The sequence below is a fragment of the Callithrix jacchus genome, chromosome 6 (genome assembly GCF_049354715.1).
Source record: "Callithrix jacchus isolate 240 chromosome 6, calJac240_pri, whole genome shotgun sequence".
In the NCBI taxonomy this organism is placed as follows: Eukaryota; Metazoa; Chordata; class Mammalia; order Primates; family Cebidae; genus Callithrix; species Callithrix jacchus.
In genome coordinates this window covers 26,446,967-26,473,470 of record NC_133507.1, presented here as the reverse complement: position 1 = coordinate 26,473,470, position 26,504 = coordinate 26,446,967, and the positions used below count along the sequence as shown (strand labels likewise).

The following is a 26,504-nucleotide window of genomic DNA, read 5'->3' as shown; positions in this document are numbered from 1 at the left end:
TCAGCAAGTCTCATTCTGGCTGCACAACAGAGTCTCCTGAAGAATACTGAAAGAGCCCAAGGCCCAGGCTGCACTCTGGACTGTTCAGTTGAAATTTCTGGAGTGGAACATTAAAATAATACAGATGCTTGAGCCCAACCCAGAGCTTCTCATTTGATTTGGCATGAAACTCAGGTATTAGTATTTTTTAAAACCCACTAATTTATTTTATTTAAATTTAATTTTATTAAAAACTTCAAAAAATGTTTTTGTTTTAATTTTTTGTGGCTACATAGTAGGTGTATATATTGAGCAGTTCGTGAGATGTTTTGATACAGACATGCAATGAGAAATAAACACATCATGGAGAATGGGGTATCCGTTCCCTCAAGCATTTATTCTGTGTGTTACAAACAATCCAATCACACTCTTTTGAGTTATTTTTACATGTATAATTAAGTAATTATTGATTATAGTCACCCATTGTGCTATCAAATAATAGGGCTTATTCGTTCTTTGTAACTATTTTTTTGTATGTCCATTAGCCAACCCCACCTCCCTCGCAGGCCCTCAGTATCCTTTCCAGCCAGTGGTGACCATCCTTCTACTCTCTGTGTACATGAGTGCAGTTGTTTTGATTTTTAGATCCCACAACCACCAATAAGTGAGAACATGTGATGTAAAAACTTGATAATTTATTTTAATGTGCAGCCTGGGTCGAGAACCTCTGGCTTAGCTGAGAGCAGAGTTATGTCTGCCTGTGTGTCTCCAAGGGGTGAAACCAGGTGGGTGGGTTTGGGCTCAGACTGGGGAAAGACATTCTTTTTTTTTCTTTTTTTTGAGACTGTCTCACTCTGTCACCCAAGCTGGAGTGCAGTGGCTCTATCTCAGCTCGCTGCAACCTCTGACACCCAGGTTCAAGCAATTCTCCTGCCTCAGCCTCCTGAGTAGCTGGGATTACAGGTGTGTGCCACTACACCTGGATAATTTTCGTATTTTTGGTACAGATGGGGTTTCACCATGTTGGTCAGGCTGGTCTCGAACTTCTCACCTCGTGATCTGCCTGCCTTGGCCTCCCAAAGTGCTGGGATTACAGGTGTGAGCCACTGCACCAGACAGGAAAGATATTCTTTAACAGTGTGAGCCACCTGCAAGTATCTAAACCAATTTCAGTGCATTCTTGCTCCTACCGCAAGATATCCATGGAACGCTTCAGACAACATCAGTACTCTTGATCCTTTCCTGAGTGATCCTCCAATGGCTTCTTGACTGAACACCGAGAGGTTTCCACCAGATGGAAAGTCTTAACTGTGAGTTGTCCAGGTTCTTGGCATGTTGAACAAAGAACTGAGCAAAGTGCACAAACAGCAATACAAAATGCACAAAGCAACAAAAGAATGAAGCAATGCCAAAAGCATAAAAGCACAGATTTATTTAAGTGAAAGTACACTCTATGGAGTGGAAGCAGGCTTGGGCAAGAGGCTAAAGAGCCCCAGTTACAATGCTTTTTAATTAAGCTAGAAGATTTTGGTAACACCCCTAGGCGCCCTTTGGAGGCCTCCGATTGGTTACACCTTGTGAAGAACTGGCTTACCACCAATCAGAGGCCGAAGTGGAGACTTGGCCCATGGACAATCAGGGGCTGAAGTGGAGACCCAGCCTGTAGCCAATTAGAGACTGAGGTAGAAACTTCTATCTTTTTATCACAGGCATGAGGATGTGGCCTATATGCTGTCTGATCTTGCCTAGAACCAAGGAATGGTGCCATATCAGGGGCTCAGTGTTGGTCTCTGCTGCTGGCAAATGGGGCACTCAGCTATGTCCATAGCCAGGTCAGCCTTAGTGAGTGAAAGTCCATGTTGCTGAGCCAATGCCATAACCCTGGTAACTCTAATTCCCTATTCTATCTCAGTTTTTGTGCCACCAGGGGTTCATGCCACTGACCAAGTTTGTACTCAGGTAATCACCACCTGACTACAGTGATTCCTGGGGGCGTGACTGCCACCTGGCTGGTGGTGACTGTGAAGCACTTCATTTTAATGTACACACACTGAATTCAGAGAAGTTAAAATATGAAAAAGTCTATACTTCTCAGAGTAGATGAAAGACAATAAATAACTAGAAAGTGAGCACTGATATGCATCACCTCGTGTTATTTACAAATCAGTGCTTCTGCCTTGGGTCTGTTGTGTACCCCAAAATTATAAAGAGCTTTTTATACTCATTTTCTTATTTAATTTTCACCACTTTCTGGGGTTAGACCAGGTCTTGTTCTTTGCTGTTTATTTCCATTTCCTGGAAAATATCTGTTAAGTGAATGAATGAATGAATGAATGAATGAGTCAATCAATCAATCAACAGATGAATGAATACATAACTTTTACAGAGGAGCCAGGCTTAGAGATTTGTTCGGGGACACAGCTCCTAAACAGCAGAACTGGGGCAGGACCAAGTTAGGTTTTTCTATCCCTTCTTCTGGACAAGGGCCTTCTAATCTCAGCACTCTTCACTATATATATACATATTTTTGATCCAGATAATTTTTTGTTGTGATTGCTGTCCTGTGCATTATAAGATGTTCAGCAGCATCCCTAGCCTCTGCCCACTAGATGAAGTAAGCACCTTTCCACTCATGGCAATAAAAAGTGTCTAGACATTGCTCAAGGTCCCTGGGAGGGCTTGCTATTTGAGGACCCATGAGGACCCATGGTCTAGACCTACTTTAGCTGTTTTTTATTTGCCATTTTTAAAGGATGCTATAAAGTGGGTATTTTTCTCTCTCTCCCCACCTTCTTTTCTTCTTTCCTTTTTCTGTGTCCTGTAGAGATTAGAATATGTGATGTCTAACATAACTTCCGGGTATATTGGTAATTTGCTTTTAGCATCCCAGCTGGACTTTGGACGTAGAATTCTGGCAGGTGGAGACTGGCTGTCTGGACGCAGCGCTGCACGGACCTGTGTGCAGTGACTTTGACACACAGCACCTCTGCAGTAACCTCCAGTGTGAGGCGAAAGATGCTCATGGAGATGTGAAGAGTTTAGGACACTGTGTATATCATTATTTTATCCTTGAAATGAATGAATGTGTGTGTGTGTTTTATACTATCCAAAAAAGTTTTTTCATTTTTTTACCTTTAAAAAATTTCAATCTTTTTATTTTTACACTTCAACCTGACAAAATACTAGTTTTTTTTCTTTTTTTGAGACAAAAGATTAGTTTTTAAATGTACATAACATTTTAGCTTAATGGGCATGAGTAAAATTTATTAATAGAGTTACATATAAACATGTGTGTGTGTGTAGCAGTTTATTTAAAGGGACTGCTTATTGGGAAGGGTGCACAATCACAAGTTGTGGAGAGGATCCTGTGTGCTGTGTGCAGTCATTCATTGCACAGAAAATGCCACTGAGTCGCTGTTGCTGCAATGATGCCCGCACGGCTTTGTCCCGAGTCATGGACAATGGGCTCCTCCCAGCTCTAAGTTTCACTTTCTTTCAATTGAACAAATGTTTATGAATTATTTGACAGAGAGGAACAAGGTAAGGACCCTGCAAATGGAAGAGAGAGGGAAGAGGAGACCATCTGTGTGATTCCACACAGGGCATGCTGAGATCCCCATGAAAGGACCACATTACTTATAGCTGGAGGCCGAGGAGCCTGCCTTCAGATGACACGTGAGCTACAGAGGACACACATGGGGAAGAGCATTCTAGGCAAAGGAGACTGCGTTTGCAAAGGGCTAGCACCTCTCCTGGGAGAAGTGGGGACTGGCAAGAAACGTTCAAAATTGGCTGTTTGCTGGTACACTTGGCACGGCTGTACTGACTTAAAATGCAATAATGCCTCCATCCTGGTTGGAAAACAGCTACTTGACTCAAGCCCCTAAAGTGCCCCCTGTAACCTTGGCACCTCCCTGGGGACCCTTGGATTTCCCTACAACCAGCAACTAAAGGGTTAATGTTCACCCCAACAAGGGAGCCTGCAAGACGCCACCCCAGCATGGTGCCTGGAGTTTATTTGGCTAATGTCCAGTGAGAGTCAGGAAAAACTACAGAGGTGGTTAACTATTTCGAATATCACTCTTGGCTTCATGTATTAATTATTGAACTTGAAGGTGATGGTCAGCCTTTGAAAGGCTTTGAGGAGGAAAGTGCCACGATTTTACTTTAGAAAGATGATTATGGGCAGGGTGCGGTGGCTCATGCCTGTAATCCCAGTGCTTTGGGAGGCCGAGGTGGGCGGATCACGAGGTTAAGAGATCGAGACCAACCTGGCCAACATGGTGAAAACTCGTGTCTACTAAAAATACAAAAATTAGCTGGGCATGGTGGTATGCGCTTGTAGTCCCAGCTACTTGGGAGGCTGAGGCAAGAGAATGGCTTAAACCCAGGAGGCGGAGGTTGCAGTGAGCCGAGATTGCACCACTGCACTCCAGCCTGGCACCTGGTGACAGAACAAGACTCTGTCTCAAAAAAAAAAGAAAAAGAAAGAAAGATGATTATTGAGGCATGGGAGGATAAGGATGAGCTGATTCGACTTCGAACTAAGGCAGTGTTAAGAGACATTAGGAAAAGGATATGGGTTAGAGAGAGGCCAGGAAGAGACAGATGGGACTCCACAGCTTGGTGGATGTAAGGCCAGGAGAGAAGGAGAAGGTGGACACCCAGATTTGAGGCACATGCCTCTCCCTGAGGTGCAAAAGCAGGAGGAAGAGCAGGTGTACAGGAAAGGTGAAGTGGTTACCTGGGAACATCTGGCCCCTGAGTGGAGGCTGTTTTTGTGTGGATATAGCTGCAGCCCACCTACAATGCTCTCATCTGCTGGGCTGTTTGTCTCTATCACAAACTCACCTAAGTCCTGGATAACTGATAGCAAATCCAGCTTTAGGACTGAATAGCACTTTAACATCCTGCCGGTAGGAGCAAGGAAGAAAGCAGCAAGCCCAGTGGTGAAGGTTTGCCACTTTCTAGCTCCAAGAACTTCACCTCTGAGGGCTTGTGAGAGGACTGGCTATGTTAGCTATGCAAAAGCAGGTGCCCTGTGTGAAAGGGCTTCCCTGGCTCCCCCTCCCCCTTCCTATGATGTGTACACCCCAGTCAGTAAGTGAGTTCATCTTTGTCACACTTGGTTCCATACCTGGAGTTAGACTCCACTCCTCTCCCATACACAGTAGACCTTTTTGCATTCAACCAGATCCAGCAATAGCTGTTGACTATTTTACAGCAGGTCTTGAGCTAGACACTGGGGACCCAGTGGGGAATAAATGTGTTCGTACCTTCAAGGCTTCCATGGTAGAGAGGGTCAGAAGGGAGATGAGACATTGAAGAGGTGGAGGGGTCGGAGTGTGGAAGGCGCATTTGGGAGCCACCACGTATTTCTGAGTAGGAAAGGGATTGGACGAGAAAGAAGTTAGTCTGGGAGTGGGGGTACAAGGTAATTGAAGGAGGTCATTTGTGAGTCTGAAATTACAGTAGCGAAAGCCCCCAAAGGCTTAAACCTGGGGAGAACAAAGCTGGTCTGAGTCATGGGTTTTGGAAGATTTTTTTTCCCAATATCCCTTCAAGAGCAAAAAATAATAGAGACGTTGTTTTGTTTTCTTCCCATTAGTAAATACACTCAGCATCTCCTTATTTGTCCGTAGCTGTTTTAAAAGAAAAGAGCTTTGTTTTTAAGAGCAACTATGTAGACCCGCAGGTAGCCCATGCCTATACCCTCCTGCTTTGGGAGTTCGAAACCAGTCTGTGCAACATAAAGAGAACCCGTTTTTACAAAAAATAAAAAAATTAGCCCAGTGCAGCGGCACCTGCCTGTAGTCCTAGCTGCTTGGGAGGCCGAGGCGGGAGGATCGCTTGTAACTAGGAGTTAGAGGTTACGGTGAGCTATGGTCATAACCCTGCTGCTCTCTACCCTGGGCAACAGAGCAAGGTCCTGTCTCAAAAAAACACAAACAAACCAACAATAACAATTTAGAAGCGTTTCTATCTTTGATAATAATTCAGTATAAATTCAGTTACTTGAAGATTGGCATAAGGAGGGCCTGACTAATATTACTGAGTTCAATTCCTGTGGGGAGATTATGTTGTAGGGAAGTCAGCTGGGTAACATATAAGGAACTCCTACACGTGCAAGAGAAAACTGTAAACACCCCATTAGAAAAATAAGGCAAAGACTTAAACTGGCAATTATAAAAGAAGTAATTTGAGGGTCCAAGAAGCATTTCCAAACATGTTCGAATGAAGACAGCAAGGAGAGGCCGTTTTCTTTTCGTCTGATTGGATGGCAGTGACAGAACATCGAGTGTCAGAACCTACAAGGACCAAGTGATTTGGCTTCCTCTGGTCATTGTAAGGTGAGGAAGACAGGCCCAGATCGGGGAAGGGACACACCTAAACCCAGAAGTTAGATGGGCAGATTCTGAACAGATCCCCCTCTGATGACAGTGGCTGCTGAGAAGTCGGGACTGATGAACCTCACAGTCACCTAAATACCTCCAGGTTTTGCAGCCTGGAAGGAGGCCTGGTTTCGAACCTCACAGTCACCTAAATACCTCCAGGTTTTGCAGCCTGGAAGGAGGCCTGGTTTCGAACCTCACAGTCACCTAAATACCTCCAGGTTTTGCAGCCTGGAAGGAGGCCTGGTTTCTGTCCTGCCAGTTTGATCTTGCAGTTTTCCAAAGTGGCCACGAGGTGTCGATGTTAATAACGCTAACAAGTTAACACTTGCAATTGCTCAAATACTGAGCTTAATTGCAAAATACGAGGGAGTTTTCAGGTTTCAAAATGTACCTTTTAATAGGGGAAAACCCATAAAAACACTGTGGTCAGGGTATCAATTCAATTTTTTTGACTTTATAAAGAAAACAGTGTATTAGGCCCCCATAAAACCTGCCTGAAACAGCATTCCAAGGGTTTGTGACGAAGGAAGTTCAGGTTAGCATGCAGCCCCTTTGGGATTTTTTATAGAATATTCCATCTGGAGCCTAGAGTTCTCTCCAAGAAATTGGACCCTCAACCCCAGGTCCAGGGTTCCTGCGTGATGTGCCAAATAGTGATTTCAAAGCCGTCTCTCCTACTTCCCATCCTCAGCTAAGTCACATTGCCCTCATCAACCCTCCGTTTTCTCTATAGGGCTACCAGCTCCCTCTTAGAGTTGTTTAGAAGATTAAATAGAACGAGACAATGTATTTGAGAGAAGCAGGCAGAGATCATCGTTCTGAGCGCTGGCTCTGGGGTCAGACAGCTCAGTCTGCATGTCTTTGGAAGGTCATTACACCTCTTGGGGCCTCCATTCACTCACAGGTTAAAAAGAGGGCTAAACTCTTACCCATCCCTTAGGCTTCCTGTGCAGATTAAGTGGAGTTTTGTGGTTAAGCATCAAGCATCCTGTTTAGCGCCATGTCAGTAAGAGTAATAATTCCCATGATCACTTTGGTCTCTTGTATGTATCTCTGCCTTGCATTGCCGCATTCTAATTTTTAAAAACTTGTCTCTCCTCCACTTAACTATGAACCCCTCAAACACCGAGGCTGCGGGTATACACATGGGTTTTTAATGTCCGCATCTCCCTTGTTTAGCCCAGGGCTTGGCTCACACTGCTAAATGCCAGTTCTTCCTTCTCTCTCATTTTACAGGTAAATGAAAGGTTGGAGAGGTGGACTGATTCACCTAGGTTGTACATGAGTTAGTACTTCCTCTATTACGGCACTTGTCACTCTGAATTATATGCTGTGTTTACTTCTTTGTCTACCATGCTTAACCATAAGCTCCCTGAGGGCAGGAAAACTTATCCCAAATTGTGTCTCCAGGGTTAAAATACCATCATTAGTGTAGCTAACATTTATGGGGCACTTGCTATGTGCCAGACACTCTTCTAAGTGCTCTTTTTCATGCATTAACCAATGTAATTCTCATATATAACTTGTAAGCCAGGTACCATCATTATCTGAGTTTTACAGGAGCAGAAACTGAGACATGAAGAGGTTAACTTACCCAATGCTACACGGTTGGCAAGTAGGAGAGCCAGGCAGTCGGAATCTGGGCCGGAACGCTTCACCTGTAACTTAACCTCTCAGGCAGAAATCCTTCATGAAATTTTTTTGGCTGGAATTGAATCAGTAAGATTGAGATTGAGCAATACTGTAGTATCATGGGGAGTGACCCTAAGTGTGCCTTTGAGTTCTATGTTGAGACCTGCTTCAGACGTGCCATCCAAGGGGGACAGGAAGAACCATGTCTGCAGGGAGAATGGTGTGCAGAACCTTGTGGGAGTGAGTGGGAGGAGGAGTCAGCAGGAGGCAAGGTGAAAGGGGAGCCACTGAGCTCAGGTACCGTCCAGTCTAGGAGAGCAGGGAGTGGTGGTGAGGACTGTGGGGGAAGCCTGGGAGCTCGGCATCCTCCCATCCCTGCCGTGAGTCTATGGTGGGACCACAGTCATTTGCGACAGCGTGGATGAATCTGGAGGACATTCAGTGAAATAAGCCAGACACAGAAACATAAATACTACATGATCTCACTCACGTGGAATCTGAAAGAGTCAAACTCCCAGAAGCAGAGAGTAGAATGGGGGTTCCCAGGGACGGGGAGGTGAGGGAAATGGGAAGATGTTGGTCCAACGATACAAACTTAAATTATACAATGAACAACTTCCAGGATCTCGTGCAGATCCACATGGGTGATGGGAGATGTGCTATTTGGTTTGATGGTGATAACCATTACAAGCATATATGTATATCAAGTCATCATGTTGTATACCTTGAATGTATACACTATTTGTCAATTAAACATTTTAAAATTTAAAAATGTCTTAAAAAGAAGGCAGTACTTAGCTCCCTGGGCACCCACAGGTGCCTCGGGACCCGTGGAAACTCAGTGGCCCAGCACATCCCTCCAGGCCAGATGGATGGTGCAGGGGACTCATCTCCCCAGCTCTGTCAATGGGTAATGGTTCTCCTGAGCCCTGTGCTGAAAAAGATTAGAGAAATGCCCAGTCTCCATAGCAAGAGCATTACTTGAGATGTTCTCATGGGTCCAGGAGGGGATTGTGGGCCGCATTTTAGTCCATCCTGCCCAAGGCCTTCCCTTTCTAATAAACCCAAATTCTTGCAGCTTCTGCAGGCCTTCCTGGGCAGCCAGGCTGGCACTGGGATGTGGGCTTTGTCTGGGGAGCTGAGAAAAGCAGGCTGACTCCCCCAGGGCTCCACCCTAGAATACTGGCACTGTACGTCCCATGCCCTAACTCACTGCGTGCAAGTCACACGTGAGTACCCTGCCTGCCTCCCACCCAGAAGGAGCTGGGGGTGGTGTCTCTTTGGCCATCCCTAGCTCTAAGTAACTCTCCTCCCTTCCTCCATCCCTGCGTCGTCTCCACGCTGTGTTATTGTTGGCTGACGTGGACAAGGTTGAACATTTGCCAAACATCTGCTCATGTCTCCTGAATGTGCTCCCAAACAGATGGGCAGGAAGCAGCACCACCCTTGAACTGCACTGCCAGGGCCTGGGAGCTGCCACACCAGGACACTGCCTGGTGTGCTTGGGGCTGGCGGGATACCCTGAGCTGAGATCTGGTCTCTTGCTTTGGGGAGGGTAGGGGAATGGTGAGAGAAGCCTCTTGGTTTTACGTCCTTCCTTCCCTCCGGGTAGGAATAGTGCTATGGGTTAGGGACGTTCAACAGACAGAGGCCAGCCACAGACGGCTGGAGATAGAGGAGGAGGTTAGGGTCCCCCCGGGAGACAGAGGGGAGAGAGTGGCCTCTACTTCTGGGATGGACATGGGAAGCAGACAAGGATGTGAGTGCAAACAGCTCATTCGAGAGGTAATATGAGACAGGGAACAGAGGCAAGTCAATAAAAGATGCTTCTTCCCCAGCAGGTGGCACGGGGGGCAGCTGGAACGCCATCCCACTGCGGAACCTGAGAGGCAGGATGTGCCTCAGCAGAAACCCCACCTGAGGGGCGAGCATGTGGGGAGATCTGTTTCTTGTCTCACATCTGCCTTTGATTGAGGATGCTCAGGGGATGGGAACTCCCTGGCTTTCTTGTTCTGCTGGAGGGAGTGGGCTGGGAGAGAGTCCTCAGTTGAAGTCCCGGGGGCCTGCAGTAGGAAGCCACAGAGGAAATTTGGGCAGAAAAGGACAGTTCCTGTTACAAGTGGCAAACGAAGGTCAAAGATAAAGGGTAGATGCGGGCGTGGACCCATTGCTTATTTCTCTCCTCCTCTCCTCCTGTCTTCTTTTTCTCTCTATTACTCTCATGGTTACTTGCTCACCTCTTCTCTCTCCTCCCCTGCCTGTCTCTCTCCTGTCACTTCTGTCTCCCTCTTTCTGTTATCTCTGTTACTCTCTCTCCTGTTCCCTAGGTACCTGCCTCTCCTTCTCTCTGTTTTCCTTATGTATCCCAGACATGGAACAAGCAAGTAATGGGTTGATAAAGTGCCTCATTCCCACTGCCCAAGCAGAGGCCCTTTAGCCCCATCCCAGGGAGACACTTCCTCCTGTCCCCCGGATGAACGCTGCTCCCCCAGTCCCTTAGGTGATAAAGTGATCTTTGACCATGTAATGTTGCCAAACACAGGCTCAGTTTGGCAATTACAATGTTGTTTTCCATGTAATAATGAAATTCTGAACTTATTGTAAAGTTGAATCTTTCCTCCTCCTCCAACTCAGCTCCCTGCTGGCAGGAGGCCCCTGGTAGATTTGCTTCCCCACCTTGCTAACTGCAGTTTCTGACCCTTTTGGGGTTGAAGTTTGAGGGCAGGAAAATAAATGAGATCATCAGGAAAGTTCTTTTATTTATTTATTTATTTACTTTTTCTTTTTTTTTTTTTGAGATAGAGTCTCGCTCTGTCACCAGGCACCAGGCTGGAGTGCCGTGGTGCAATCTTGGCTCACTGCAACCTCCGCCTCCTGGGTTCCATCACTTCTCCTGTCTCGGCCTCCCAAATAGCTGGGACTACAGGCGCGCACCACCATGCCCAGCTAATTTCTCTATTTTTTTTTAGTAGAGACGGGGTTTCACTATGTTGACCAGGATGGTCTCGATCTCTTGACCTCAGGTGATCCACCCACCTCGGCCACCCAAAGTGCTAGGATTACAGGCACGAGCCACTGCGCCCAGCCAGGAAAGTTCTTTCTTGACACCAGTTCTGAGAGATCCAGCTTCTATGTTCTTTGGTCGCGGCAGCTGGCCAAGGCCACTGTCTATCCTGAGGGTTTCGAGTCTCCTGATTCTGCAGGGTCTTTCCTAGGGTTTCTATAGAAGGCCGATGGGTCTTTTATCCAACTCTGCTTGTTCTCAGCCTCTGGGCATCCCCCATACTTCTGAGTTCCTCCTGTTGAGGTCTGTCTTTTCTTTCAAAGATACCACCTAGACGGGGCCTAGGATGACTCCACATTCTCTTTCCCTCTCTCTCTCCCTCTCTTGTAGACCACATCTGGTCCACAGGAAACAAGGGACTCTTCAAGCTCCAACAAATTCTGGGTACATAGATCCAGCCCCATGAAGTCAGTCTTCGTTCTTGCCACCAGAGCAGCAAATCGATATTTCCTCATTTCTCTCTTTTAGCCTTTCCAGGTGGGAGTCAGTACCCGTACTGGCTTTCCTTCAAATGGCAGAAGGTGCTATCAGTATCCCCGAGTGACCTTCTTGAAGCTCTTTTCTGTTCACTTCAGGTGGAGGGGTCAGGTTCTCATTCCTCTTTGGGGATGATGCAAGGACATAGAACACCATCAGTTTTCTCCAAAAAAAAAAACCAAAAAAAACCTTTCTCATCTCTAACCACTGACTCTTGTAAACCTCTTTACTAGGAGCAGGAATTTTTGGTCACTTCCTTTGCAAATGTTTCCAAGAGAGGACTATAATGTACAGTTACCCAATCTCATTTGATCACGGAATTCCTTTTGCATAATTACGTGTTCCCTAGGTACCTGCCTCTCCTTCCCTAGATACCATTAGAGGCAAACGTGTCTCACAGGACTGCTGCAGTTCCTCTGCCCTTCCATTTCTTGCCCAACCAGAAGACTTATCCATCCAAGTTCAGCCCAATTCCTCTCTCCTCAAGGAAGTATCTCTTGTTGTTTCCCAGGTAGAGATAAAGTAGTTTCCTCTCAATACCCCACAGTGCCTTTTACACCCTTATACATGTGTGTGTATATATATATATATATGTATGTATGTATACACACACACACACACACACACACACACACATATATATATATATATATATATATATTTTTTTTTTTAATGTAGGGTCTTGCTCTGTCACCTGGGCTAGAGTGCAGCAGTGTGATTGTAGCTTAGTGTAACCTCAAACTCCTGCTGCCTCAGCTTCTCAAGCGCCTATGACTACAGGTGTGTTCCATGCCAGACTTCACAATACAATTTAAATATGTAAAACAAACTATTCTCTATAGCTTCTATGATTTTCTTAACAAATCTCTACCCCCTGGCAAAGGTGTGGAGGAGGAGACGAATTAGATTTAAATCGACCATAAAATCTTATTCTGATGCAATAATTCAAATGGTCCCTTTAGCTGAAATTTTTGACCTCTTAGGTTTGTCCCCACCATCCTTCCCTAACCCGGAATGGCATGTAGCACATGTGGAGGGCTTACCAGGTATGCATGGCAGCAGGGGAGAAGGCAGGTTCTTGAGTCCATGAGTTGTCCTGGAGGGTCCCTGCTGAGCTCTGCTGTGAGGTGCCTGGACTGCTCTGGACTGGCGACTGATGAAGGCTGACCAGCTCTCTCTGCTGGTACTGGCCCTAGGTGTCTGTGACTGGAGTGATTAGTGATCTGGCCTGATCAGGACTTTACAGTCCTTCTTGGTGACCAAACCTCCCCTGAGTTCTGGATGGTTCTGTGGCTGCCCTCCTTCCTTCAGGTATAGGCCCCTTTGTCCCGAGAACTCTCCTGCTGAACCCCAGCTAACTTCTGCTTATCTTCTTCCACAAATTGGAACTTTTCAATCATGAGCACAGCACACAGGAATGGAAAGTGGCTCGTCTGTGCTCAGCTCAAGCCCCGTCTCCCCAGTCCTGCTAAATCATGAGTCTACTTTGATGTGGTTTCCCTTTAGGTTCTACAAGTCATGATTTCCCTGTTGTTGTACATGAGAGGCAAGTCAAGCTTGAATTGGGCAAAAGCATTTTCCTAAACTTCCCTAAAATATCAGGATTAATATGTAAATAGAAACAGGAGGCAAAGAAACTCTAGGCAGACAGGGGAGGGTCCCTGGCAAAGCCCGACCTTCAAGCTGAAAAGCCTGACACCCATGACCCAAAGTGAGAACTTCTATAGCTGTTCATCCACTCTCTACCAAATAGTTTTTTTTTTTGAATAATGTCTTTTTACCAACTGAACGTTGCCTTTTCCAAAACTACCTACAGCCCATCCCACCCTCCATCCTGTGCCTATAAAGACCCCAGTCTCAGCCGGTAGATGGGCGAAGCAGCTGGATATTGAGGAGAGGCAACTTGACTTTGGAGGAGAGAGGGAGAGAGGTGACTTGACTTCAGGGGAGAGCAATCTGCCCTTTCCGTCCCCTTTTTAGGTCCTTTCTCCACTGAGAGCTGCTTACATTGCTCAATAAAATTCTCTGCATTCACCATCCTTCAATTTTTCCATGTGACCTAATTCTTCTTGGTCACTGGACAAGAATTCAGGACCCACCAAGTGCAGGTTCTCAAAAAGGCTGTCACACTGGCCCTTTGCCCTCCCTGGCAGAGGGCAGCAGCCACATGTGATGAGGCAGAGGGACCACTGAGCTGACAACATACTGCTGTTTGCAGACAGTAGAGCTAAGAGAGCACTGTAACACGCCCTCTGGGGCTGTGGGATCACAGGCACCCCCACCTGGATGCTGCTGTGGGGCCTGCACAGAGTTTGCCCCTGCCTCTGCCAATTGGCTGGACGCTCCCTCCCATGAGGGGTAAGGCCCAGCAGGCCTGAGTAAATGGAGTTTGATTCTGCTGGCACCAAAGCAGCCTGCACTTGCTTTCCTCCCTCCCATGAAGGGCTGAGCATGGCAGGCGGAGGACATGAGACACCTCTGTCACAGGTCCTATGTAGGGGTCTAGAAAACAGCCTCTTGTATCAATATTATGCCTCCTTGTCCATCTCTTGCTAATTTCTCCTCTGTCTATTCTTTGGGACCAGAGGTGTGAGCTGCAATCTCTACTTCTCTCTGTCTCCTCCTCTACCTCCCCTCCCCACTAGGGCAGTATCCGAGGCTATTGTCTCCCTCCAAGGCCACAGATCTTTTCTTTCTATCATGGAATAAATCATGAAGTTCAGCAACCAGACCTCCTCCTAATAAGCCAAGAGGAGTGGGGGTGAGAAAACCAATTGGTTTTCTTTCTTGCCGTAAATATAGCTTATAGAACTACTGCATGGCTGAGATCCAAATCCTTTGCAGATGTCAAAAGCTGAATGATTAGCGTTGCCTTCCTGCTCTACCAGTCTGTACATGCTTGTCTCTTCTCCCAGCTCCAGGCAGGTTTATGCCTCACACTGCCTAGGAAAAGAATAGAAACAAACATGCAAAAAGAAAACCACTTTCCTGTATTATAAAATCATATAAAATATCCAAAGGCTGTAATGACATAAATAGGAGTGTGAGAGAACAGGAGAGGGAGAGACTCAAGGATGCTTTGGAATTGGGAAGACTTCACAGAGCAAGGGCCATTCCAGTAAAGCGGGGCCTGCATACTAGTATGGATTATTTTTTTACTTCTTTAGTTTTTTGAGACAGAATCTTGCTCTGTTGCCCAGGCTGGAGTGCAGAGGCATGATCTCAGCTCACTGCAACCTCTACCTCCTAGGCTCAAGCAACCCTCCCACCTCAGCCTCCCAAGTAACTGGGACTACAGGCATGCACCATCACACCCAGCTAATTTTTCTAATTTTTTGAAGAGACCAGGTTTTACCACATTGCCCAGGCTGATCTCCAACTCCTGGGCTCAGGCAGTCCTCCCCCTGCAGCCTGCCAAAGTACTGAGATTACAGGTGTGAGCCACTATGCCTGGCCTAATGTGTAATCTTGAAAGGCCCATTCAGAGGACTAGATTTCCAAAACAAAATCAATAGAATGGTTAGGAACCATACCCTCCAAGCAACTGAATTACCTGTTGACTTCAACATTTGTGAATTCTTCTGATTAAAAGTAATACATGCTCACTGGACTAAAGAAATGCTCACTGTATACTTATACTGGATATAAGTTCCTGTCTTGTTCATTTTTCATGTGTCTCCTTAACATACATTTTATATGCCATGAAGAGCCATCAGACTCGTATCAGACTTTCTGTAGGAAAGCACGTTACTTGTATAAACCCCTGAATGTTGGGATTAATTTGTGATAACAGTATTTCCTGACTTGTTCTAGTTAATTTAGAAATTGGTAGTAGAAGTGGAATGCTGCATTGACAGATTGGCTAGGCAACAGCAGTGAGGAAACTGAATCTGGCTGAAAACTCTGCAACCCCTGCTATGCCATGGTAAAATATTTATAAGACTAGCCTGCAATAACCTGGAAGGCTTATTCGCTTCTTAATGAACTTGTAGCTCTAGGGGAAGGGTTGGAAATAGAATGTCGGTAGCATGTGCTGGTTATTACTGTGCTTAACAAGATTTACAAGGAAGAGATAAGCACAGAAAATAATTGACTGGTTTCTAGGAGTAATAAAAAAAAGAGTGAAAGGCCAGAAATTAAAGTGGAAAAGCTAACTGCCCTCAGATGATCAATGCTAAGGAATGGAATTTAGAACAACTTTAAATGGCCAGAGGCAAATATCAGATGAAGGGTGTGCTGTCCAGTTGGAATTATGGCAAAAGTCAAATGAAGGGTGTGTTCTACACCTGTTGTTAAAATTTCCCTCTGGCTAAAATGTATCAGAGCAAATATTAGATTCAGGCTGTGGCCTCGACACCTATTGCTTCAGGTTGCCTCTAGGTAGCCACAACCACATTGAGTGAAAGAAGCAGACCTGGGGTCCAAGCCTTAAAAGAACAGTGGGTGTGGTTCCTGGAAGCAGAACCGACTGCTGAACTTTGGGACTCATAACGCCAACCAAACCAAGCAGCCTCCCCTCTCATGATTCTGGCCTTAAAAGGCCTGTGATTATTCGGGACCTATAACCACTCTCGAGAGTCCAAGAGGCAAACAGGCTGGGAAAGCTATGCAGCCCCCCAGGAGGATGCATTTTCTGAAACCTACTTCCGATGAGGCCCAGGAGGCAAGAGAAAAGGAAGAAACTTTTGAAATATGTCCTTGGAGGACAATAAAAACACGGAGTGTCCTCCAGAGAGCAGCCTCAAGGACTAACTAGGGAATGCCTCCTACCCTCCAGGTCAGAGGTCCTCACGATGGCTGTCCAGTAGGATTTCAGAATGTCTTTGGTTCTGCAGCTGCAGGCATCTCCTGTTTTTCTCCTCTTTGAATGAGTCTTTATGGCTGTTGTCTTGTCTCTGTTCCACCACTGAATACTGGTATGTAGAAGTCAGCTAACTTGACCTTTTAGATCAGCAGTTGACACACTATTGCCCATTGACCAAATACAGCCTATAGCCTTCTCCTATTTTTTTTTTTTTTTTTTTTGAGACAGGGTCTCACTCTGTCACCCAGGTTAGAGTGCAGTGGCATGATCTCGGCTCAATGCAACCTCCACCCTCCTAGGTTTAAGCGATTCTCATGCCTCAGCCTCCTGAGTAGCTGTTACTATAGGTATGCACCACCACACCTAATTTTTTTTTTTTTGTATTTTTAATAGAGACGGGGTTTCATCATGTTGGCCAGGCTGCTCTCGAACTCCTGACCTCCAGCAATCCTTCGGCCTCTGCCTCCCAAAGTGCTGGAATGAACCACTGTGCCCGGACTCTTCTGCTTGTTTCTAATTTTATCTAAATAAAGTTAGATTGGAACACAACTGAGCTCATCATTTGCATACTGTCTGTGACTGCTTTTTGTACTACGATGGCAGAGTTGAGGAGTTGCAACTGAGATGCTATAGGCTGCAAGCCTTACATACTTACACTCTGGCCCTTTAAGGAAATATTTGGTGACCCCTGTTCTAGGATGATAGATTGGGCCACATGGAGCCACATCTGACTTGATGCAGAGACCACCATGCATTTTCCGGAGATTCTCATCTTTTGAGCCAGGTTCCTGGACTGGATGGGACTTTGTGTTGTCTCCCATTGAGTAAGAGTGAGTGTTTGTTTTGTGGAGTAAGGAGGGAGAAGAGGGACATTTGGTGACCAGAATGTGGCTGAAATAATGAATACTCACTAAATATTTATGTACTCTTCCTAGCTGCTTTGTAGTTGGGTGTGGTCAGAAAATAAGTTTTTGGCAATAGATCACAAGTAAAAATGTCACATATCACTCCTGGCCTGAGTTATTGAAACGCTCTTACATAATTCTCTGTGCTTTCTCCTCCTCGGATGTGGAGCTCTGGAAGCATTGTGTTAAGATGATGGAGACACAAGGTGGAAACAGCCTGATCCCCGAGTCACCTTGGAAGGTCTGACTGGTACAATAAACATCACAGCTGTCATAATTTAAATAAAATTGAGTTTATACTTAAATATTATTGATGGTGACAAGAGGCAGAGAAATTCTAGGTGGATCTTTGGCAAAGCCTCACCCTCAAGTCAAAAAGCGTCATACTGAGGCCCAAAGTGAGAAATTCTGTCCTTGTTTTCCTGCTCAAATGTTGCCTTTTCCTAAACCACCCATGGCCCCACCCCATCCTGTCCTGTGCCTATAAAGACCCCAGACTCAGCTGACAGAGGGGAGAACGTTGGGGGCTGTGGCTGGGCATTGGAGAGAAGTGGCTAGACTTCAGAGAACTTACTGGCATGAGTTCAGAGAAGAATCCAGCTAGAGATGGCTGGACTCCAGGGGAAGATACCTGCCCCATCCTCTTTTCAGCTCCCCTTCCTACTGAGAGCCACTTTCTTTGGGGACAATAAAACCCCCTGCATTTACCATTCTTTAATTCGTTCACGCAATCTCATTTTTCCTGGGTGATGGATAAGAGCTCAGGAAAAATGAGTGCAGATACAAAGGGCCCACCGAGCTGTTACTACTTAGGCCATCTATGGACAGCAGAGCTAGAAGAGCTCTGGGGCTTCAGGGGTTGCAGACACATCCCAGATGCTGCTGCAGGGCCTGCACAGAGTTTGCTCCTGCCTGTACACAAAAGCAGTCACCCTGCTCCTGCTCACCTGTGTGCCTTTTCTCATGAGGGGTAGAACACAGTGGGTATGAGAGAGTGGAGTTTCCTCCTCCTGCTGCTTCCAGTGCTCATATACTGTAGTTCCACCTGGTTTGCTCACGTGCTGCCTCCCACGAGGAGTTGAGAATGGTGGGCTGAGTAAATGGGGCACGCCTGCTGCAAGTCCCATGAAGAGGTCAAGGAAATATCCTGCTTCACTATCTATATTTAATAATACAATTTTATATTTATGTTATTAATAGTTTCCCATACTATGTAAAATAGTCTTTGGAAACACGATTTTTAATAACTTTATGTTATTCCATTGGATTATTTCATTGATAATGCTCCATGCATGGAAAGGTATCAGGAGAAAGATGAGTTTATTCACTGCTTGTAGGAAAATAACTGAGTGCAATTTTTTTTGAAGTACATAATAAGAGATGTCAAGTAGCTGGGCATAGTGGCACACACCTGTAGTCCCAGCTACTCATGAGGCTGAAGCAGGAGGATTGCTTAAGCCCAGGAGGCAGAGGTTGCTGTGAATGGACGTAGCACAACTGCACTCCCACCTGAGTGATAGAGGGAGACCCTGTCTCAAAAAATACATAAATAAAGAGATGTGGGCAAGAATTTATGAACCCAGATTTTTGTTTTAGCTTAATTTATAATATCGAAATTGAAAATGACCTAAATGTCCAACAGTCACCAATCTGTTAAATAAATGGCGGTGCATTTCCAATCACTGTTGATGTGGCTTCTTTAGCATCAAGTGGCTGGAACTTGAGACAGAAAACATGGATCTGATCTGACAATTGGCAGCTTGAATACTCTGTCTTTCGCACTGTACCTATTCATTTCCTGCTGACTGCCTTGGATTATAGATAGGGCTGGCTGAGGTTTTTCTCCTCTTAATTTTCTTGGAAACTCATGACTTCTGGCTGCAAAGACTCTTCAGATGGTCTCTTGGACATCAAACAGCTACAGCCCAACATTTGGTTACATAAAGTACAGATGAATCATGAACATGTGGATTGTATTTCTATTCAAATACACAGGGATTTCAAATTATGGGAAATGGACTATGGGCTGTACAAATTAGCACTGGGTTTGGGAAATTGATGGAAATGCTGAACAGATTCTCAGTTATGTCCGTCTACTCTTCCCAAAAACATTCTTCCTTCGCACCCTACAAATGAAAGTTATTTAATTCGAAGGAATGCTGAAAGCTAGTCTTCCCTGCAAGACAGAGGGAAGGCCAAATGAATTTGCCAGAGGTTCTAGGGTTTATTTATTTTGTTCCAAAGCCAGCAAAGACTGAACAACATGCAAAATCTATCCTCCCTTACCCTTGGCTTCTGTGTTGGAACTTTCTTAATTTTATCTTTCTTCAGTCTCTTCTCTGTCTTGGTGTTGCATCTCTGTTGCATTTTCCATTACTTGTTTCTTCAATGTTGAAATTTTTTTTTTTTTTTTGAGACGGAGTTTCGCTTTTGCTACCCAGGCTGGAGTGCAATGGCGCGATCTCAGCTCACCGCAATCTCTGCCTCCTGGGTTCAGGCAATTCTCCTGCCTCAGCCTCCCGAGCAGCTGGGATTACAGGCATGCACCACCGTGCCCAGCTAATTTTTTGTAATTTTAGTAAAGACGGGGTTTCACCATGTTGACCAAGATGGTCTCGATCTGTTGACCTCGTGATCCACCCGCCTCGGCCTCCCAAAGTGCTGGGATTACAGGCTTGAGCCACCGAATGTTGAAATTTTATAAGGCTTCACGCTCAGTCCATTTTTTTAAAAATTATTGTTATTTTCATTTTCTTCTCTCTCTGCTGCTTGAATCAGAATTTAGTCCACAGTGCTTTCTAGATTATTTTAAATCAGGACCTTTGACTTCAACTACTTTCTGTACACTGATGATTTTCATATTTCTATCCCCAATCTGATCTTTCTCCTGACTGCCAGTTCCTGCATCCATTTGCCCACCAGGCATCTCTACTCTCTGTTCTCCGTAGCTCACAGATGCTCCAAACCTTATGTCCCAACTGAGCTCATCATCTTCCTCATCATTCCAGTTGTTTTCCCTGCGTTCGTTATTTTAGTAACTAGAAATATCAGTCACCAGTGCCATTATTTAATTAGTTTAGGCAATTTTGAGTTTTCATTGTATGCCAGACACTGAGTTAGGTCAGGGAACACAAAGATGAATAAAAGCTAGTTTTTTGCCCTTAATCTGTTCACAACCCAGTGGAGAAGAAGATGGACATATCAATGAATAATTATAGAGAAGGCCCAATATTAGAAATATGCAGAGAGCCTTAATAGCATGGGAAAGGGGCATGAATATTATAGATAGTGGGATGCATTCAAAGGAGAATTTTAGAAGGCTGATCCCTGAGCTGACAGTCAAAGGCTGAGAAAGGCAAAGGAAGAGAGGGGACAGCATGCACGAAAGCATGGAGGTGACAGACAGCAGTGGAAGCAGACAATTAGCACAATTTCAGCTTTGCTGGAGGCTGGCGTTTGAAGCACAGAGACAGGGCTTAGTTATATAAAGGCTTACGTACCTTGTTCAGAAGATTTGAATTTTATCAGATAGTTTATGTAGTCTCTCAGGGGAGTGTTCAGTGGCAAATATAAAGGTCAGATTTCTCCCCCTCTTCCTTTTCTGCTACCTACTTTTTTCTTGAGAGAGGGTCTCCCGATGTTGCCCAGGCTGATCTTGAATTCCTGGTCTCAAGCAATCTTTCTACCCCAGCCTCTTAAACAGTTGGGATACAGGTGTGAGCCACTGTGGCTGGCCAAAAGGTCAGATTTTTAGAGCTATGAGGGAGGATGGATTTGAGAAGTTTAAGACTAGATAGAGGCAGACAAATTAGGAGACTCTTGGGTTACTCTGACTGAATAGCATGAAAGCCTAAACCAGGAAGTGGCAGAGAAGTCAGTGGGGCTGAGCGATGTTTAGAATATGTAACTGTCAGGGGCCAGGATCTGTGGCTCACACCTGTAATCCTAGCACTTCGGGGAGCTGAGTTGGGCAGATTGCTTGATGCCAGGAGTTCATGACTAGCCTGGCCAACATGGCGAAACCCCATCTCTACTAAAAATACAAAAACCTTTAACTGGTCTTGGTGGTGTGTGCCTGTAATCCCAGCTGCTAGTGAGACAGAGGCACCAGAATTGCTTGAATCAAGGAGGCAAAGGTTGCAGTGAGCGGAGATCGAGCCACTGCCCTCCAGCTGAGCGACAGCACAAGACTCTGTCTCAAATAAAAAAAAAGAAGGAAAGAGAAAGAGAGAGAGAAAGGAAGGAAGGAAAGAAAGAAAAAAAAGAGAAGAAAGAAAAAGAGAAAGAAAATATAACTGTCAGGACTTGAGCTGAAAGTTGAGATAAGGAAGGTCAGGGATAGATTGTAGTTATCTGGGCTGGGTGATGGGGAATCTAGCAATGATGTTAGTAGAGAAAACACGGGGGGCTCAGAAAATATTCTTGATCTATTGGACTGTGATTCCTTGGACTCATCCTCCTGTTTCCAGTCCCCGTTCCATGGTGCATGCTGATGCCTATGACTCAAGCATGCCCACCACCCTTTGCCATCTGGCCAACTCACTCAAGCCTCAGAGGCAACTCATCTGTCTATCCAGAGTTTCTCTGACCTGACTCAGCAGGGCCTGTGTCTTCTTCTGTGCGTCCGTATCTCCTGGGGCTAAGCTTTATCCCCCAAATCACCCCACTGTAATGTACTTGCCTCCCTCAGTCTCCAGTAGAGAGTTCTGAGGATGGAAGCCTGGCAGCCATTCAGTTGCTATTTGCTGACTATCGAATGCATCTTGGGAAGAAGTGAAGCTTATTCTTTCTAGTTACAGAATTGAAATCTAATGTATCAGAGAAATGAGGACCACATAGATGACATCTAAGCTTTGATTTTTCTTTCTTTATTATTATTTTTTGATATGGGGCTCACTCTGTCACCCAGGCTGGGTTGCAGTGGCACAATCACAGCTCACTACAGCCTCAACCTCCTGGCTCAAGCAATCCTTCCACTTCAGCCTCCAGAGTAGCTGGGATTACTGGTGCATGCCACCATCCCTAGTTAATTTTTGGTTTTTCAGAGATGTGGCGGGGGGTCTCACTATGTTGCGCAGGCTGGCCTTGAACTCCTGGACTCAAATAATCTGCCCACCTTGGCCTCCCAAAGTTCTGGGATTACAGGTGTGAACCACTGTGACCAGCCTGAGCTTTGATTTTGTGACAATTGTTACCGGTGTGGTCTTAGGAAAGAGGAAAGATGCAGGCAGCATGTTCTATGGCCATCTAACAATGTGATCTGGGGCTGTAAAAACTTCTCTGGTTATTAGATGAGTGGGAAGTTTCACCTGTGTGAGTGAATGGTGAATACCCTGGAGGCAAAGCACAGTGACCACAGCATCTGGGCTCAAGCCTTTCCGGGACCAGGGTGGGAGGACGATGGCTGATGGACAGTAGTAGCACTGGTCAGAACAACAGGATGACAACAGGGGGCTCCAAGGAGGAGAGCTCAGTCACAGGGGTCTAGATGGGCCTTTCCCTTGATTCCTCAGCAGTGCAGGATGGGTGTCAGCTGCAAATGAGATTCTTGATAAGGGCAAGGACAGGAACAGGCTAAGGTTTCAGGGGCATAGGAAGAAGGAGGTAGACACTGGAGCAGCAGAAGGAGGAGGAAAGGTGAAAAAATGCCTCTAGAGAAACACACCTTGGAGTAGACATGGTGCAGGCACAGAGACAGCGATCTAAGTAGGAGCTCCTAGCCTGCAGTGGGGCTGTGTCCACAGCACATGGAGCAGGGCATGGAGACAGCAACGCAAGTGAGCGCCAAGCCTGCAGTGGGGCTGTGTCCCTGTGTTCACTGCAGATGGTGCAGGCATGGAGCCAGTGACCCAAGTGAGTTCTGAGTCAACAGCGGGACTGTGTCCACTGCACATGGTGGAGAGAGTAACCGAGTGAGCTTCAAGCCTATAGTAGTGCTGATTTGGGGGAGCCTCCAGAGCTTGACAGCCTCACTACTGATTTCTTTTGGCTCTGTGGACAATATAAAGGAAAAGTGTGAATTGACCTGGAAGGTGTTGGGAAGGCACCCTGGAGGGACAGGAAATACCTTTGAGGCTAAACCTAAAGTCATTCCCTATGAGGTCTAGTCTGTGTTCCCATTGTTGGAGTTCTTCTCTTCCCTCGAGCTCACTCCTGGCCTTTAAGTCCTGCTGTCTGCCCCACACTGTGTTTGTAGTTCTGCAGTCACCACTTTTGGATATCGGGCTGAGATCTGATCTTTGCAACTTGACTCTGGGGCCTTCCTTGAGAACTGAGTGCTGGCCTTTTGTGCTAACTCTCTGTACTTTAAACTGCCTCAGTGAGTAGATTTGGCTTTGGGGGGACCATTGGCCCCTTTCTGGTTGACATCCATCCAAACACATTGTTTCCCTTGGAGAAGTGGAATTCAGACAATAGTCCTTTGTCCCCGCTGGCTTAGCATTCTGTGGCAGCATGAGCTGGAATACTCAGCATTCCAGCCAAGCCTCTGCCTCCTCCAGGTTTTCCTAGCTAGAACAACTCAGTAATTTCTGCATGACCAATCTGACTTGACGTAGGAAGAGCAGAACCTAATCTTCCAAATAGTGTATTTATTACCTGCCTATCTCCACCTCAAGGGAAAGCAAAGATAGGCTGCCCCAGGGATTATCCCAGGACTTTCATGTTAGTTCTGGTTCCCAAGTCATTCCTGGGTACCATTTGTTACTCTCTGGCTCCCCTAGTGCTTCTTGGGTCCCTGTATGGGCTGGTAGTGGAGTCACTTTACTTCTTTTTCCCTTTGCTACAACAGGCAGTCTGGATGACCTCCATAGTCAGTCAGCCAGATAGTGGCTGTAAGTATCAATTGATATTTGTTGGTTTCTTCTCTGCTCTTGCCTAGTTTGGAGGTGATGACCAAACTTTGAGGGCATTCTACAATGTGACGCCGACCACAACCTGCTATAATTCAGAGAGGTAATGCAGTCGAAGTGATTAGCACAGTGCCTGGCACAGAGTCAACACTCAGGAAATAGTTGCTGCTACCACCACCATCACTATCATCACCACCACCACTGCCACCATCAATATCATCACCACCACCATCACTATCATCACCACCACCACCACTGCCATCACTATCATCATCACCACCATCACTATCATCACCACCACCACTGCCACCATCACTATCATCACCACCACCAGCACTATCATCACCACCACTGCCTTCATCACTATTATCACCACCACCATCACTATCATCACCACCACCACCATCACTATCATCACCACCACCACTGCCACCATCACTATCATCACCACCACCACCACTATCATCACCACCACCACTGCCACCATCACTATCATCACCACCACCACCACTGCCATCATCACTATCATCACCACCACCATCACTGCCACCATCACTATCATCACCACCAACACCACTATCATCACCACCACCACCACCACTGCCACCATCACTATCATCACCACCATCACTATCATCACCACCACCACCACTGCCACCATCACTATCATCACCATCACCACCACTGCCACCATCACTATCATCACCACAACCATCACTGCCACCATCACTATCATCACCACCACCACATCATCACCACCACCACCACCACTGGCACCATCACTATCATCACCACCACCACCACTGCCACCATCACTATCATCACCACCACCACTGCCATCATCACTATCATCACCACCACCACCACTATTATCACCACCACCACCACTGCCAGCATCACTATCATCACCACCACCACCACTATCATCACCACCACCACCACTGCCACCATCACTATCATCACCACCACCACTGCCATCATCACTATCATCACCACCACCACCACTATCATCACCACCACCACCACTGCCACCATCACTATCATCACCACCACCACTGCCATCATCACTATCACCACCACCACCACTGCCACCATCACTATCATCACCACCACCACTGCCATCATCACTATCACCACCACCACCACTGCCACCATCACTATCATCACCACCACCACTGCCACCATCACTATCATCACCACCACCACTGCCATCATCACTATCATCACCACCACCACCACTATCATCACCACCACCACCACTGCCACCATCACTATCATCACCACCACCACTGCCATCATCACTATCACCACCACCACCACTGCCACCATCACTATCATCACCACCACCATCACTGCCATCATCACTATCATCACCACCACCATCACTGCCATCATCACTATCATCACCACCACCATCACTGCCATCATCACTATCATCACCACCACCACTGCCATCATCGCTATCATCACCACCACCACTGCCACTATCACTATCATCACCATCACCATCACTATCATCACCACCACCATCACTATCATCACCACCACCACCACTGCCATCATCACTATCATCACCACCACCACTGCCATCATCACTATTATCACCACCACTGCCATCATCACTATCATCACCACCACCACTTCCATCATCACTATCATCACCACCACCACTGCCACCATCACTATCATCACCACCACCATCACTATCATCACCACCACCACCACTGCCATCATCACTATCATCACCACCACCACTGCCATCATCACTATTATCACCACCACTGCCATCATCACTATCACCACCACCACCACTGCCACCATCAGTATCATCACCACCACCACTGCCACCATCACTATTATCACTGCCATTATGATCACCATCATCACTAATTTCACCGCTACCTTCATCACCATCATCCTCACTGCCACCATCGTTGCCATATTACTCCCACCACCATCACTAACATCACATCATCATGATCACCACCACCACCACCAACATAATCATGGTTACCACTGCCACCATCATCATCATCATCTTTGCCATCTTGCCTTCAACCAGAACAATTTCACATTTAGCTGTTTTAGTCATTGGTGTTTCATGTGAGATGTTATTTGCAAAAAGAGAGATGGTCCTCTTTGAAGTTTGCCGACCACATGGATCGGCTCATCCCTAAATTCTTCAAGCTATGACCTTCATGATCCCATGATTATGTTTGGCCAAGGCTTAGTGGATACCAAAGATTATTGCCTTTCCTTCTGGATGCAGGTGGGATAGGTCCTTTTCACTGGTGCAGCTACTTAGTTCTTGGTTGAGAACCTGTAATTGGTAGTTTTCCGGTCCTGACATAAGAATATTGGGTATAAGTCCTACCTCCATCATTTCTTAATTCTGTG

General features: G+C 46.1%; 1 protein-coding gene across 6 annotated transcripts in view; it reads left to right on the top strand.

Annotated features, from left to right (window-relative positions):
- CFAP161 (cilia and flagella associated protein 161) overlaps positions 1-26,504 on the top strand; it is a 77,591-nt gene that overhangs the window by 14,193 nt on the left and 36,894 nt on the right. For 4 of the 6 annotated variants that reach the window (XM_078326905.1, XM_078326907.1, XM_078326902.1 and 1 more), the window contains one exon: positions 16,745-16,900. The exons of 1 other annotated variant lie outside the window; for it this stretch is intronic. The gene's annotated coding sequence lies outside the window, so the exon portion shown is untranslated. Of the gene's footprint in view, positions 1-3,508; positions 3,734-16,744; positions 16,901-26,504 lie in introns of those variants that run through there. One more of the 6 variants, XM_078326904.1, reaches the window with a different exon arrangement.